A 14,345-nucleotide genomic window follows, 5' to 3' on the forward strand; every position below is an offset into this window, starting at 1 on the left:
GGAAGAGCCCTGAAACAGTCCGTGCAACTTCAGCAACAGGAACCCAATGCAAGAAACAACGCTGCTCTCCAAGCCTGCCTCATTCAGGTCTTCACACAAACTGTTGAGGGTGCAAATCACTTCCAAAAATAGGAAGGAATCATTATTTACAATTCACAGCACACTAAGAAGATTATTGTTTGCTGAAGATGAATCTCACACCTCTCTTCGAACAAAGATCATATAATTGGACTTAATGCTGGGAGGAACACAGAGCCCTGCACTCAGAGCGAAGCAGTAGAGCCCTGACCGGTAAACAAGCAGCACAGTGACTGCTATACCTTCAGGGGTTGCTGTCCCTGAACTGCAACAGGAGCCTCAGTCCCCGCACCCAATAAATGGCATGCCAAGCCTCTGGAGCTGCGTAAACGAACCAATGCCTTCCTGGCCTGCCTTCAAAGCCGCTGCTCTGTACACACTTCTCCTGAACAAGCACTGAGCGAGGGCTGCCGGGGGCTACAGAGACTTTGGTACGCATTTGCTTGGACTAGAAGAGTACAGGAGTCCATCTGGGGAGCAGGCTCTTCATCCTGCAGTGAATTTTGGGATGAAAAGAGCAGGGCTGGTCACAGAGTGTCAGTCTGGCAAACGCTAAGGCAGCTAAGGCATGGAAATGGAAATTAGGTATTCCCACACCCAAAACCCATGCTGGAGCAAGTTTAATAACTTCTCACTTTGTCAAGCCACAGTTCCATGTTCAAATATACCAGTCAGTGTGGGGAAAAAAGTAAAATAATAGAAAAACCTTAGACTATGTATCAGTACAAACTTGATCTGGAAGGGGCTTTGGCACAGAATCTTGATTCCACCAAAGTAGCCAGAGCACTTAACTCCGAGCATGTGCCATATTTATACCAGGTGCAGAAAGATGGGCCGTGTCTAAACCAGCAGAAAGTCACAGTAGCTTAGACAGACAAGTTTGACCCAATACAAATCCTGCCAGTACAAAGTTAACCCAGTAAAATGTATTTAACAAGCCACCAGACTGAGTTTATTCCAAACCCTGCATTACCTGACACTGGCCTTTTTGACCCGCTGGGTACTAGAAGCCCTATAACTAGGCCAACCAGGCTGTCAAACCACACCCTCAACATCTCACCCAAAATATAAAAGCATGATCCCGATTTTCTTCCACAGCCAAAGCTTGCTGACAGTATTTATGCTCAGCTTTTACAAGTGTTGTAAATGACCAGACTAACCAGTAGATGGTAACAAACACGTTTGACAAGTCAAGCATCCAAAAGTGACGCAGAAGTTCCCGATGCCTGAAAATAAAGTACCTGTCAGCTCTGAGGAACCAAACCATTTTCATCTGCCACCTCCTTACAGTATGGTGCTATTTATAAAACTCAACAGCAATTTTATTTGTGAAAGCTTGTTTTCTACTGTCTCTTCTACAAATCAGGTACTGCCTTTCAAGGCACAGAGTGTCTAGCTTTTGCACAATTAAAATCTATTTGCATCATTAGTAATCTACCCACTTCAGAAGCACATTACAGAGGAAAAAAAAAGTCTGTTTCAATAGAGTCACTATTGTGCCTGCCACAGAAAGCAAAGCAAAGCAAGTTGAATAAGCTGATATTGAAGCTTATGATGAATAATCTAAATTCTCCCAATATTTTCCTCTAATAATGGAAGAAACATTTCTTCCACTAATAAGTTACTTTAAGAACAGCTGCTAGGAAGCAGAGACTTGTGTTTAAAAAGAAACAGGTGGAGCCCTCCTTCCTCTCCCCTCCTCAAAGGGTTGCAGGATACAGTTGTCTCATATAGCTAGAACATCGCACCAGTGTTCACACGTACCGTATGGGAGGTAGCCCCGGTATTCGGTGTTTGAGGCCCTAATACAGCAATGGGCTCATTTATCTTCTCCACTGGCAAGTTCTTCAAGTCATTGTATCAATGTACTGCCAAACATTAAACACCACGTTCTTCACTTCCAAGATCAGAGTCATTCTTTTCATCTGGTTTCTCTCAAAAAAACAGCTCAAACAAAAGAGAAAAGAACAATTTCACTCCCTGTCCCCCTCAACTATTTCTCAAATCCCTACTTGCCTTCTGTACAGCCATGTGCAAGCCACTTTGCTGATGATCATATCTATCATGGTCATTAGACCAGTACTTACTGCCTTTCAATGCACAGCTTAGCCCCTTCCGGAGAAGGGCCCAAAGCGCATACAAACAGCATGAGGAAAACCACAAATGTCAAGTATTACCCTCAAATAAAATGGTTTGGCTCCACTTCCACAGCCTCTTTGCTTTGAGCAAAGCCTGTAGCACCCTGGTATTTGTCCCTTACATTAAGAACACTGCCGTATTACAGACCCAAAAGGACACATCCCTTTTTACCAGACAGAAAGCTGTAGAGAGACATTGCAGCATGTTGCTTCTCCAGCTTCGTTACACGTGGAAAACAAGATTTATCACTCTTGCTCCGCATGCTGAGCACCGTCTCGCTGTAGCGGGACTCCAGAGCTGTGTGGCTCTGGCTGGCAACACAGCACGACTGCCTCGTGTGCCTGCACCGGGGCTCACTGCACCCCTGTGCATCTGGGGACTGCAACTCTTACCAGTATTGCTACGTGGTCAAGAGAACACTAGCCAAAGCATAGCTGGTTCCTCTCTGACACTTTGAGGACAGCGTTTGCCCAATTGATCCATAAAGCACAGCTGGTTTACTTGCACTTCCTCTTAAAATGGACAGGGATCAACTAAAAAAATGGGTTAGTCGTCCTTCTGTTCCTTCCAGTTTCAATGCTGGATACAGAACCTGCCAGTGTCCCTTTTTCCAATCCCTCACTTAATTGTATTTGACTTCTAAGATAATTAGAAGTTAATCTTAACCCAGGAATTCTTTACTTTTCTGCATTCCTGCCCGTGTAGGACAGCCAGGCAATTCAGGGACAGGCCAACAGGCAAAGGGTGGTCAGCAGCTGTTTTGTTGAATCCCAAGGTCAGGCCGGAGAGAGGATGGAGAAATCAGAATTTGCTAGAATGAGGAGAAACAACGCTTCTGCATCTGACATATATATTAAGATCAGCTAAGTGAAGTGTTGAGGAAGCAAACATCTGCCCCAGCTTAAGACGGCAAGTTTCAGCATTATTCATTTTTTCTTTTTTACAGTATACCCATATCATGTGCATATTCAAAGACCTGCCAGTAAAATCTTTTTTTCTCCCTTCTTTTCCTAAAGCACCTTGTAACTACACAACATTGACCTTTCACCACAAAACTTCCATTTCCTCCCATGCAGCTGCACTGAGAACTGCAGTCAACTTTGTACCCTCCCTGCTTTCACACCCTCGCCAAGTGCCTGCTTTTCACAGCCATGCTGCAGGACAACACTAGGGTAAAACCCAGCTCAAACCAAATGGCACACTTTCATTGCCTTTTAGTGCCTTACCTCACAGGGTCGTTTGACTTTATGAAAGTCAGAGACCGCTCCCCGTAGTATTGATCTTTATCTTCTCTGATGAAAAAGTTCTTAAATGCTTTGCATCCTTCTGGGCTCCCTCCCTTATTTATATACCTCTCAAGTAAACGGCAAGAAGGCAGATGTCCTACAGCTTTCTTGGGTACAGACTTGTGTCTTGAGGCTCCACGTTCACGTGGACTCTCTTGTATCCAAAAGATACTATGTGCCTCTCAGTAGAAGGAGGAATACAATCTTTTTCCTTTACCCAGCTTTCTACATTCATGAAAGACCTAGTGATTAAATGCTTTGAGACATCTATCTCTCTGTTAAATGTTGCTGAAATATGCCACCAAGTTCAAAAGCCATTAGAAGGGAGAATGACAGAGAGAGCATGATTGCATCAGCCTCATTTCATTAAGAAATCAGGTTTAAAAAAAACAGATGCACAATGTGCACTAAGGACATCACAGCCATCTCATGAAACTTGTAGTTATTTATGAACTCAAAATTAAAAATTAAACCATTAATCATTCTATAATATAGTATTTCCAGTTCGAACTCCAGGTTTTAATTAATTTATTGCTGTCATGTGTGTAGAATTCATCTGAAGTTCACAAGGTTTGCATGAATACGAGTATGAAATTAGAAATTGGTCCACTGATTCTAATATTCCAACCCAGTGAGAATTAATGTATTTGACAACAGCAAAAACTGCAGCAGCCAGTATTTGCATCTCTACCCTTTTGCCTTTAGTTTTTCTGAGCATGCCGCTGTCATTTTCCAGCTGCTTCCGCTCTACCGTACCATATTTATCTCCACTTATGAAACTAACTACAGACATCTTTTGCTCTGAATGTGTTGCCCCCACCCTGAATTGTGGTATTTCACCTACCTCGTAACATTTTTACTAGTTGAGGAATTGAGTGAAATCCTTACGATACTGAATTCTACCTTTTACCATCATACTTTGAAACACCATATTTTTCAGATTAAGCTTAGTAAATCTCCTTGATGTCTGTATAAACTTGGCAAACCCTGTCTATAAATAAAGGCTAATAATGTTGCAAGTCAGAAGCAGTGCAAAAAGGTATTTTGTTGGCCATGTCTCACCAGAGTTTCCTCACTGTTTTTCAGAATTCTACAAACTCTGCTCATCAAAAACACACAAGGAAAATTAAAAACTATTTCTTATTCAAAGTGAGAACTATCTGTTCCATGAGCTGCTTCATGTGTATGAGGAGAACAGGTACAAACAGCAGCAGCCAGAAGCTGAAGAAAACACCTGTTCTCTATACTTTCTACCCTCCAGATTCCTCTGATGACCCAACTCAGGCTACTTCTCTTTTAAAACCAGCTATGAAAGTCACTAGCATAAGCATCTTATCCCTCACGTCCCCTTACAAAATCAGAAAACCCAAGAATACTAACCAGCTACCCAACCATTGAGGCAGAGACATGAGGGAAAGCTTTCAATGCTGCTGCCTATACCTACTCCATGGATAAAAGTACAGGTTCCAGTCTGGTCATTCTAGCATCCCTCAGAAGTACTGCATTGCCACAGGAGCAGTGGATTGTTTTCCTGGATATTTCTGGGACATACCACACAAAATACATTGATCATCTTGAGTTACATCCAATGCTTATAAGTAATTACCTCAGTTACCTCTAAGAAATAATTTTTCCTTGCAGAATATGCAATACTTTTCTAGCTAAAAGACAAAAGTGCAGTGGCTATCTAGCTTTCAAAAGTGCAATAATATATTCATAGCAAATACCCGATATAGGAAAATATTCAGGAAGAAAGTAGGTAATTGATGGTCTTCTACTTCCTGCACTGTACCGCATCTCTTTCTAGGATGAGGAGTTTGGGAGCCTGACCCATGTGATGCAGAAGACATTCTAAACCAACAGAAAGAGTATTTACCTACGGCATCGCCCCAGACTTCAAAAAAAGCAACCTGAGGGTCCTGCCCACTCTGCCATGGCACCACTGAAAGCAGTCTCTACTCAGCCCTGATTTATTTTAGAAACACTGCTTTAGAAGAACCACTGGCAACCACAGCTGTCAAAGTAAGCTAGAACACATAGCTTAGATCAACAGCAGTGAGTCAGTATAGCTAATAAGCAAATGAAACAAAATGAGGTGTAACAACAGTTTTGGTATCCATTTGAACAGTCTGTACTAAGGATTCTCCAGATATGCTGTAAGAATAGACAACTATTCAATCACATCCCACACAGCGTTACAAACTGTCTACTGCAGACCTAACCTTTTAATCCTAAGCATGACAGGAAGATTTTCTTAGTTTCTCACACAATATAGGTCTTCTTCACTGTGAGGGTGGTGAGGCGCTGGAACAGGTTGCCCAGAGAAGTTGTGGATGCCCCATCCCTGGCAGTGTTCAAGGCCAGGTTGGATGGGGCTTTGAGCAACCTGGTCTAGTGGAAGGTGTCCCTGCCCATGGCCGGGGGGTTGGAACTAGATGATCTTTAAGGTCCCTTCCAACCCAAACCATTCTATGATTCTAATTTCCCTGCACATCCCTCAGTGAAATGCAAGGCTGATTCAAAAGTTCATCAAAAATCCTGCTTGCCATGAATTTCTAAAATTGAAGTGTATGGAAGAGGACCTTAAGCCAAACTTAGGTCACAAAGATGCAAATTTGTTTCTGAGTTGTGAGAACTAGGAATATCACCTCAAAAAGAAAAAAAAGTGTTACTGAGTTACCATCATGGAATTAGATGAGAACTTAGTCCTTGAAATTTTATCAATCTTGGCTTTGAAACAGCACCACAGCCAGTTTCTAGAAAAGGTCAAGAGTAAAAGATTATCGCTGCTATCTGTCTGAAATAATATTCATTATTTTGGTCTTGCTCTAAAGCCCATTAAATCATAGAAACTTCCACTAGTGTCAATAGGTTTGGCTCAGTATCTGTAGAGATTTTTTTATGAGATTAGTCTATTTCCATCAAATAGAAAGCCTTTTGCTTGACTTACCATCCTAATGAGATCCCAATACGTCAAGCTTAAAAAAAAAAAAAAAAAAAAAAAAAAAAAAAAAAAGCTGTGCATATTTCTCTGACATTCATTGTCATTTAATAGGCATGGAGAATGAGAGGTCCTAGAGAAATTATTTTATTTTCTTCTGCCATAGGTAAAGTGTAGGCGTTAATTCTAGGCATGATGTGATGGTCACTCAGAACAATGACAACCACATGAGGAACACACATCCTCAACAGAAACACTAGTCCCTGTTCATGCCTCCTCCACTCTTTAGAAATCTTTAATTTTATTATTACAAGACTGTAAGTTTACCAATTAAGCTTTAGGAGAGAGAAGGTTACAAAATAAAATGCACACGTGAATAGTTTCTGTGCACCAGCAAGCCCCTTTGGGGAATGACCACAGAGAGTCATCCCTTCACACCACAAATGCCGTGCTAGGGTATGGCCCCACTGTGGGGAGCCGTTTACGTGCTCAGAGCACCTCCTGCCACTGCAACACCTCCCTGCCCTATGGAGAATATCTGTAAGAGGTCCATGTCCTACCGGGACTTCAGCCTCAGAGCTCCTTCCTGCTTTTAAAATGTGCGGCAGCTTCCTATCAAGCTATGGGTTGCTCTAAAAAAAAAAAAAAATAAAATCAAGATAACCAGTTGTTTAACTCGTATTTTGTAGATAGAAGACCACAGGATATGTAAACAAAGCAAAGAAAAACATTCAAACAACTCAATGGAACCAGAAGGGGATAAAACAGCTCTTGATACTACATATCACTGCACTTAAGGGGCAGTTTTCCCTCTTCCCTGCCCTAAATGAAGTGTTACTGACATAATTAAGCCTCCTCCCCAGCTGCAGAGAGGACTGTGCTTATGCCTCTGCTAGAGATGAAATTATATTTTTCTAACTTGTTGCTACAATATTACAGCTGAAAACACAAGCAATATTAAAATGGCTATTTTCCAAATTTGATTTCAACCATTTCTTTTTATCATACTCAGCACATACAAAAAAAAAAAAGAGAGCAAGTGTGCACAAATTCAATTTCTCCTCAGCATACACATTCAGTTAACTCAGCTTCTATTTAAACAAATGGATCAGATAACCGAAATGAATCCTGACTTGCTTAGAAATCTGCTAGCTGAAAGGCAACCTACACAAGGAAGCAGAACTGGCTAAGAAACCTCTCTCCCTGCAAGCATCTCTTTATCAACAAAGAAAACAATGGTATTTTCTGTTCACAACAGGAAAACTAGAGAGATTCTGTGGCAAGTTCACTGGGTAAAAACAGCCCAGACAACTTTGATGTCACGGCTGAATATCACTGAACTAGGCTGATACAATTTTTTTCTGTAGAACAGCCTCACCATACTTGCAAGACACTGCAGGATTCTCTCTTGAGTTTTCTAGTGAAGGAGTTCCACTACTTCAAAACCTGGTTATACATGCATGTAACTTGTTTTTATCTCAGGAAGACAAACATTGCCTTATGGTTTAGTAAACTTAGGATAGTTTCTATTACAGTATGTCATTTACAACTGCTTGTAGGTGTTTGCATGCTGTTTCTCCCTTGTATACATGCACGCCATTTGTCATCGTTCGGTCTGCAGTCTGGCACTTCTGCTTTAGTATAAGCAACACATAAAGTTAATTTTTCCTAAAGCTATAATTACAAAACCTTAATTGTATATTAAATTTAGATTAGATGGGTTTTGCGGGTATATACACATTTACAGAAACTTGGGAAAGCCCTTGTAGAACTCTGCCTTCATAAACCTTGTCCTAAACTTGAATATTACTGATTACAAAGATTTACTGAACTGCAAGCATTTGAGCTCAAGTTCTTTCTTTGACCTGCTTGCTATCAAGAGCAAAAAAAACCCAACCCGTAACTTATCTTGTTCTACACGGCATACAATTAGCCTCGTTTTGAAAACCAAAGGCAGGTAGACACACATTACTGCCCCTTCCTACTAAAGGAAGAAACCAGAAAATTCACCAGTTAGGGGCAAAAAATAAGAGCTTTTCAATTCTGGTCTCCTAAACCAAAAAGAAATTGCACTTGAGTAAGCCTTGCTGCAGCAGAGCTAAGCTAAACTGCAGGTTAACACGCAGGTTTTAATGCACCAGCTTCCCCGTTAAAGGGTGCTAGTAACCCAAGAGCGCAACGGGGGTCCCACACCCCTTCCCAGTGCTGAATGCTCTTCCTGGGGGCTATACAGGGCTGCACGTTTGCCTTTCTTTGCAGTACTACAGAAGTCAACCTCCCTGCTGCAGCCACACAGAGACAGAAGCCGTTGACCCAGGGCAAGGGGAAGCGATGCTCCCACCGGTCTGTTGGCACAGCAAGACACAGCAGGAACGGACCTGGCTCTTACACAGAGAGGGAGAAGATAAGCAAGACTGCAATTTAAAAGAAAAAGTGATAAAACCAGGGAAAAATACCAGCCCACAGCAAGCCATTTTATGCTGAAACACATGAGCTAGAACACTGTCATATTCCATATATTTTAAGAAATAAATAGGAACAATTATCCAGTTTTGCAAATTCCTTGTGGCTCCAGACAGACAGTTAAGCGTGACTCACTCAGAAATGGCTGTCAAACACCTTCTGCCAGTCTTCCTCCTTATCTTGGGAACTTTTAAACCTCCCCCTGGCCCTTTTTGTTTGCTTGGGGGCAGCTATTCACCCCCCTTTGCTACTTTAGATAAAACTCCTTCAGGAAGAAGCAGGATGCTAATCCTTGCTAGCTCTCCAGTTCCCTATTACTTCCCTCATGTTATACTCTCCTCTTTTTGTTACACATGCCGGCAACTTCCCAGGCCTGTGCAAGATTCCTGCTGCGTGCCACAGTGGATTTATGCCATTCAACCATTGTGTACGGCATTACAGGCATCCACTGCCTGCCCATCTGGTATTCAGTTTGTACATCAACCTCAAATTCTGAAAAATGCTGTAAAGTTTCCAGCTTGCACAGGTTTTGAGGGCAAAAGCAGCCTGGGAGAAGCTCTTGGACAACTCGGCACACTCCAGCAGGCTGAACAGGTCCACTTCAATTCTCTAAAGGACAGCCAAGTATTTTCTGTCCTGCTAACTGCTCTCTACAATTTCACTCTGAGTGCAACAGCAGGGTGTCGTGCCCAATTTCAAGTGCAGCAGATGATAGGCAATACTGGGACGTGATACCTGCCAGGTAGTACTGGGATACTCTTGGTGCTAAATGCTCCCTTTTCTTTTCCCAGCCAGGTTCACTTGTCAATGACATCGAAGAAAGGACTATCAGTGGCACCTTCGGTAAACATTGTGCATCTCTTTACCCCTGTACGCAAGGGAACAGATACCTGTGAGAGCTAACAGTTAGACAGAGCTTACTGCACAGTCTGGCAGGTATCACACATCATTTAACCACTGCACTTGCAATGAACAAAACTGCCACCAAGCACAAGACATTTAATCAGTTTTGAATGCTCATCATGAAAAACAAGCCAAGAAACCTGTAATAACCACAGTATCTGCATGCTTCTGACTTGCTCCAAAGTTACACTGCAGGCATTGGAAATCTTTTCCTTAATGACAACACACAGCTTCAGGATGCTGTAGATGTAGAGCACATCCCCACAGGCACCTGCTTGCTTGCTCTGCTGCTGCCAGGTGAACTTGTCTAAGTTGTGACTTACCAGTTTGTGTGTAGTGCCACAGTGATATGGCTTGAAGGTTTCTGGGCCTCAGCTGGCCAAAGTCGGGGGTGGACAGAGTAGGTCAACAGCCTACAACTGTCCTTAAGGATCTGCTCTAATTCCCCCATCGCCACCTCTTCCTTAAGCCTCAGGAGGAGCTGAGAAACCTCCCTCTCTCACAGAAAGGAAAGGATTAAAAGTACTTCTCCACTATGCAGCAGCAGGATTAAGTGGCCAAAAACACACATGCCCACTCCTGTAGCCAGGGCTGGAAAATCTCTGTTTTCTCCATGACAGAGGACCCCAAACCTCTGGGCAGGGGAGCAAGAAGCTACATGCTTCTCCCTGGAAGGAGGGGGGGTGGAGGGGATGACCTGTTTTAGCCAGGTTTACAGCTCACGCTGTGGATGCTCTGGAGGTCTTGTAGATTTGGTGGGTTAGCACCATACTGACACCAGTAAACAACACTCCTCAGCTACCAGCAGGTCTCAGTATGATAGGGCAAAATTCCACATAGGCATGGTTTTGAAAATCACTTTGTTTATATATATATAAAAATATAAATTATATATATATAAATGATACATAATAACATATAAATATATAACTATAACTTATATAATTTTATATATGTGATAAATTTTTTATATATATATATAAAAACATACACAGGACATACCAGCAGTTTCCAGGATAGCAGTTGTAGGCCTGAGAGAATTTTATTTTAACCCAGTAGTTATGCTAGTATTTGGAAAGAAATGGGCTGTAGAAAATTAGCATTATAATCAGAGAAAAGGTGTGAAGTGGAAGCCAGGAGGCTTCACAATTTACAAGTAATGTCAAAAGGCTGGGGTGGCCATAATCACAGTTCTTCTCAAGTCAGCTCATTATTTATTCCATCCCACTGCAGTTTACACACTTATGCAATTGCTACACAGGATCTGTGATCCCACAAATCTGTGATAAAATCTGCATTTTGACAGAAGCATGAATCTTCCTTTTTTTCAGGCAATGTGGCAAGAATATCAAATCTCTTCCCTCTCCACAAAAGTAATTGATGGCAGCTGAATTTTTCCTGTTGAGCTAAAGCATAGATTAACCAATACAGAGTAATAAGAAAATTAAAATGAACATTTTATATATATTCTTTTCAAAAAGGACAGACAAAAAGTAGTAATTCTTCCTAGTTCTTAACTGGCTTGGAACAGATTCTTGCCTTGCATTTAACTTCACAAATGATAAAGAAATTTTATCTGTGATAGATCTTTGGTCTCTCCTACTTTTGTTCTCTCTGCACATTACTGTTATTGCTTCACAAACACCTTGAATATTGGGGGGCACTGTTTCCCTGACCAGTCTGGGTGCTGACACAGTTCTCATGGTTGCGACAGGCCAGGTGGAGCTTAGAGAGCAAGGGCTGAAGCACAGTAACCCACCTTGCACCCAAGCCAGCCCCAGACTCATCCTTACAAACTACCCCTCCACTTTATGTGAAGGTGGGCAAAACCAACAATATAAGTACGTATTGTGAGACAGAAATACAACCCAGGTTTTTAGTTTGATTAAAACAAAAAAAACCACCTTACAAAAATGAAACACACTCCAGTTGCTTAAAAAGATGAAGGATGACAGAGACCAAAACTGGCTATATAATCTATTACAAACATGTAATTAACCACAGAAACAGCTGAAGGTGTAAGTTGCCTCAGTGAGTTCTTCTCAATATAGCTGAAAAAAGGGCATTTTTATTATTTTGAAGAGCTCAGGACTTTTGCCCCACCTGACTGGAGGTCAAGTCAAGATTTAACCAGGAAATCACATTCTGCATCTAGCAGCTCTATTATTTTCAGTCTTTCCCATTGAGCAAATGCCAATACTGACATTTTCTCCTCAAATGTAAGCATCTTCAATTCCTCTTGCAAAGAAAGACTTTTTGCCTTAGTTACTTCTGGTTTCGATAGAGCTAGCAGGTGTAGCAAGATTATTTTCTTCATTTCAACTAGTTAATTCAAAGTTAAAAACCCAACTGGGAGTTGAGAAAGGAAAGAGCCTTTTGCAATCTCTGAATAACAAACAGGTGGGAGAAAATGAGGTCTCTGAATTTTAAATGGGGCCAGACTTTCCCTGGTACTTATGTCTTGGGGTTTTTTTCCCTCATAGTAGGCTTCTGTTCTTGAAGTGAACACATTCTGGCTGTGGCTACTCTCTTTAGTGAGAAGAATACTGTCCAGAGTGGATTTTCAGAGTAATTCAATATTCCTCCAAAGCTTTTCATTCTTTCTGAAGTTATTAAGCCAGATAGTTTGCCTGTACAGGTGAAAATGCATTTTTATGAATACAAGAATCTGAAGCTACTACAATTACAACTGGTACCACAAAACAGGATTTGGTCAGATTTATGTCTAAGTGCTGACAGGGGCACTTTTTAAGCATTAAATGAACGCTACAGGGAGAACACTAACAAATATTTAAAGAGTAACACACTTAGTTTGTCATCACCCTGACTCCTACTTTCTGACTTGACATTAACATCTGCTTTGTATCTGTTAATTAAGTCTCTCATTAGGTCCCAAATTCTGAAGTTTAATTAGGTTAAAAAAGGGGGGGGTTGTTTTAAAAAAAACGGTTAAAATATAGCTATTTCAGCGAGAAACTTTAGTATTTCTATATTTCAATGCAGGGATTTATAATTTGACAGAAGATCTTCTGGAGCACCCTTTCCTGAATCACCTGCTCTGATCTGTACAGCTCCTAAGTTGCTGAAAATTTCAGAGTGCCTCCACCCTCATTGAGGAGAGAGGTTAGCCAACAGCAAGTGGCCAGAGCACTAGCCAGCTAGTTGAAGTGGCAAATAACAAAGTAATTAGCCGCAGTGACTTCTTTAAAATATTAGGAATTTTTTTCTAGCTAGCCCAAATAAATTTCATACCACCAGTAATCCAGCACTCTTCAGAGAACAGCAAAGGGTCTAAAGAAGTACAAGTTAAATATTGCGTAACAAGGCATCATTCAGAAAACGTCGCCTGTTTCCAGATCAGTGTACTGTCTCCTCAATGACAAAAGTGCACAGCTCCCAGCTGTCCCTTGGAGTCACTCCCCTGAATGGAGGGAGATTTTCCAAAGTGAGGCACGCAACTGCAAAACAGAAAACTTGGCACATGGGACTGCCACTACTGAGGTCAACAGCAAGTTCAGTCCAAGAACTGCACAGGGCAAGCACAAACCTCCCTCAAAACAGCACCGTCCTCGCATCCCTATGGAGCCAAGAGCAGGGAGGATGCCCAAATCTGATTCACAAGCGCTCAGGTAGCAAAGAGGAAGGGGAAGATAGCAGCCTTGAAATGTAGATTAGTTGAAGAGCTGAGAGACTAACGTGGAGTACAGGAACAAAGCATCACAGGGGAGCAGACATCACCACCAGACCATGCTCCCCCCACCACCTGTAGGTTTGAATTCACGATGAGAACAAGTCTTCCATCCATCACTTTCCACCTCCATGCCAGTATATTTAGTACATTATTTCCCACCCCTCGCTACATGCAACTACAGGAGTTATTTATATGTCAGAAGAAATCCTCATCACTTTAATTTTCCCCCCTACTTGCTGAATCCACAGAGTGAAATGACAATCTGGTGTTCTGACATCAATTTGATAGCTAGCTACTACCATGTCACAGAGACATAGTTGATGTCACCACTACAACAGTTTGATTTAATGAGGCAGGAGGAGCTTACTAATTGCCAGAAAAAACTCCGAACGGGGCTATTTGTTTCCTAACTCGCTAGGTGCAGGAAGGAAGTCGCATCCACATGCACACACTCGTCACACCGGTGCAGCTCTCTTCAGCTCTGCCCCATGCATCAACTTCCTTCCATCAGATCTGTTCCCAGTGGATGAGTAACGCAACCGCTGGCCAATCCAAAAATTTCTCAGACACATCAAGAGGGTAGTAAACCTAAAATATCCCTGACTTATCTTGTGTCTTCTCCACGTAAATGTCTATTTTCAGCAGTGTAGCTTCTATTATTGATCTCTTGAGAACAACAAGTTGTTTTTAATTCTCTCCTCACCATAGCAATATGTGTACCAAGTAGAAAGATGGTCTATTTAGTAAAGTGCATTTGATGCTATTCCTGAACACAAGATATAAAATAGTACCCTAATGGTTTGTGAGTTTTATTTTTACAGTAAGTTCCCAAGAACTCAAGTTC

At 41.7% G+C, this 14,345-nt stretch overlaps 1 protein-coding gene across 3 annotated transcripts in view; it reads right to left on the reverse strand.

Moving 5' to 3' along the window:
- The window catches only part of AGPAT3 (1-acylglycerol-3-phosphate O-acyltransferase 3), a 93,830-nt gene that overhangs the window by 18,703 nt on the left and 60,782 nt on the right, over window positions 1-14,345 (reverse strand). The gene's annotated exons all lie outside the window — the stretch shown is intronic.

This window comes from Buteo buteo, chromosome 8 (assembly GCF_964188355.1).
Source record: "Buteo buteo chromosome 8, bButBut1.hap1.1, whole genome shotgun sequence".
Classification (NCBI taxonomy): domain Eukaryota; kingdom Metazoa; phylum Chordata; class Aves; order Accipitriformes; family Accipitridae; genus Buteo; species Buteo buteo.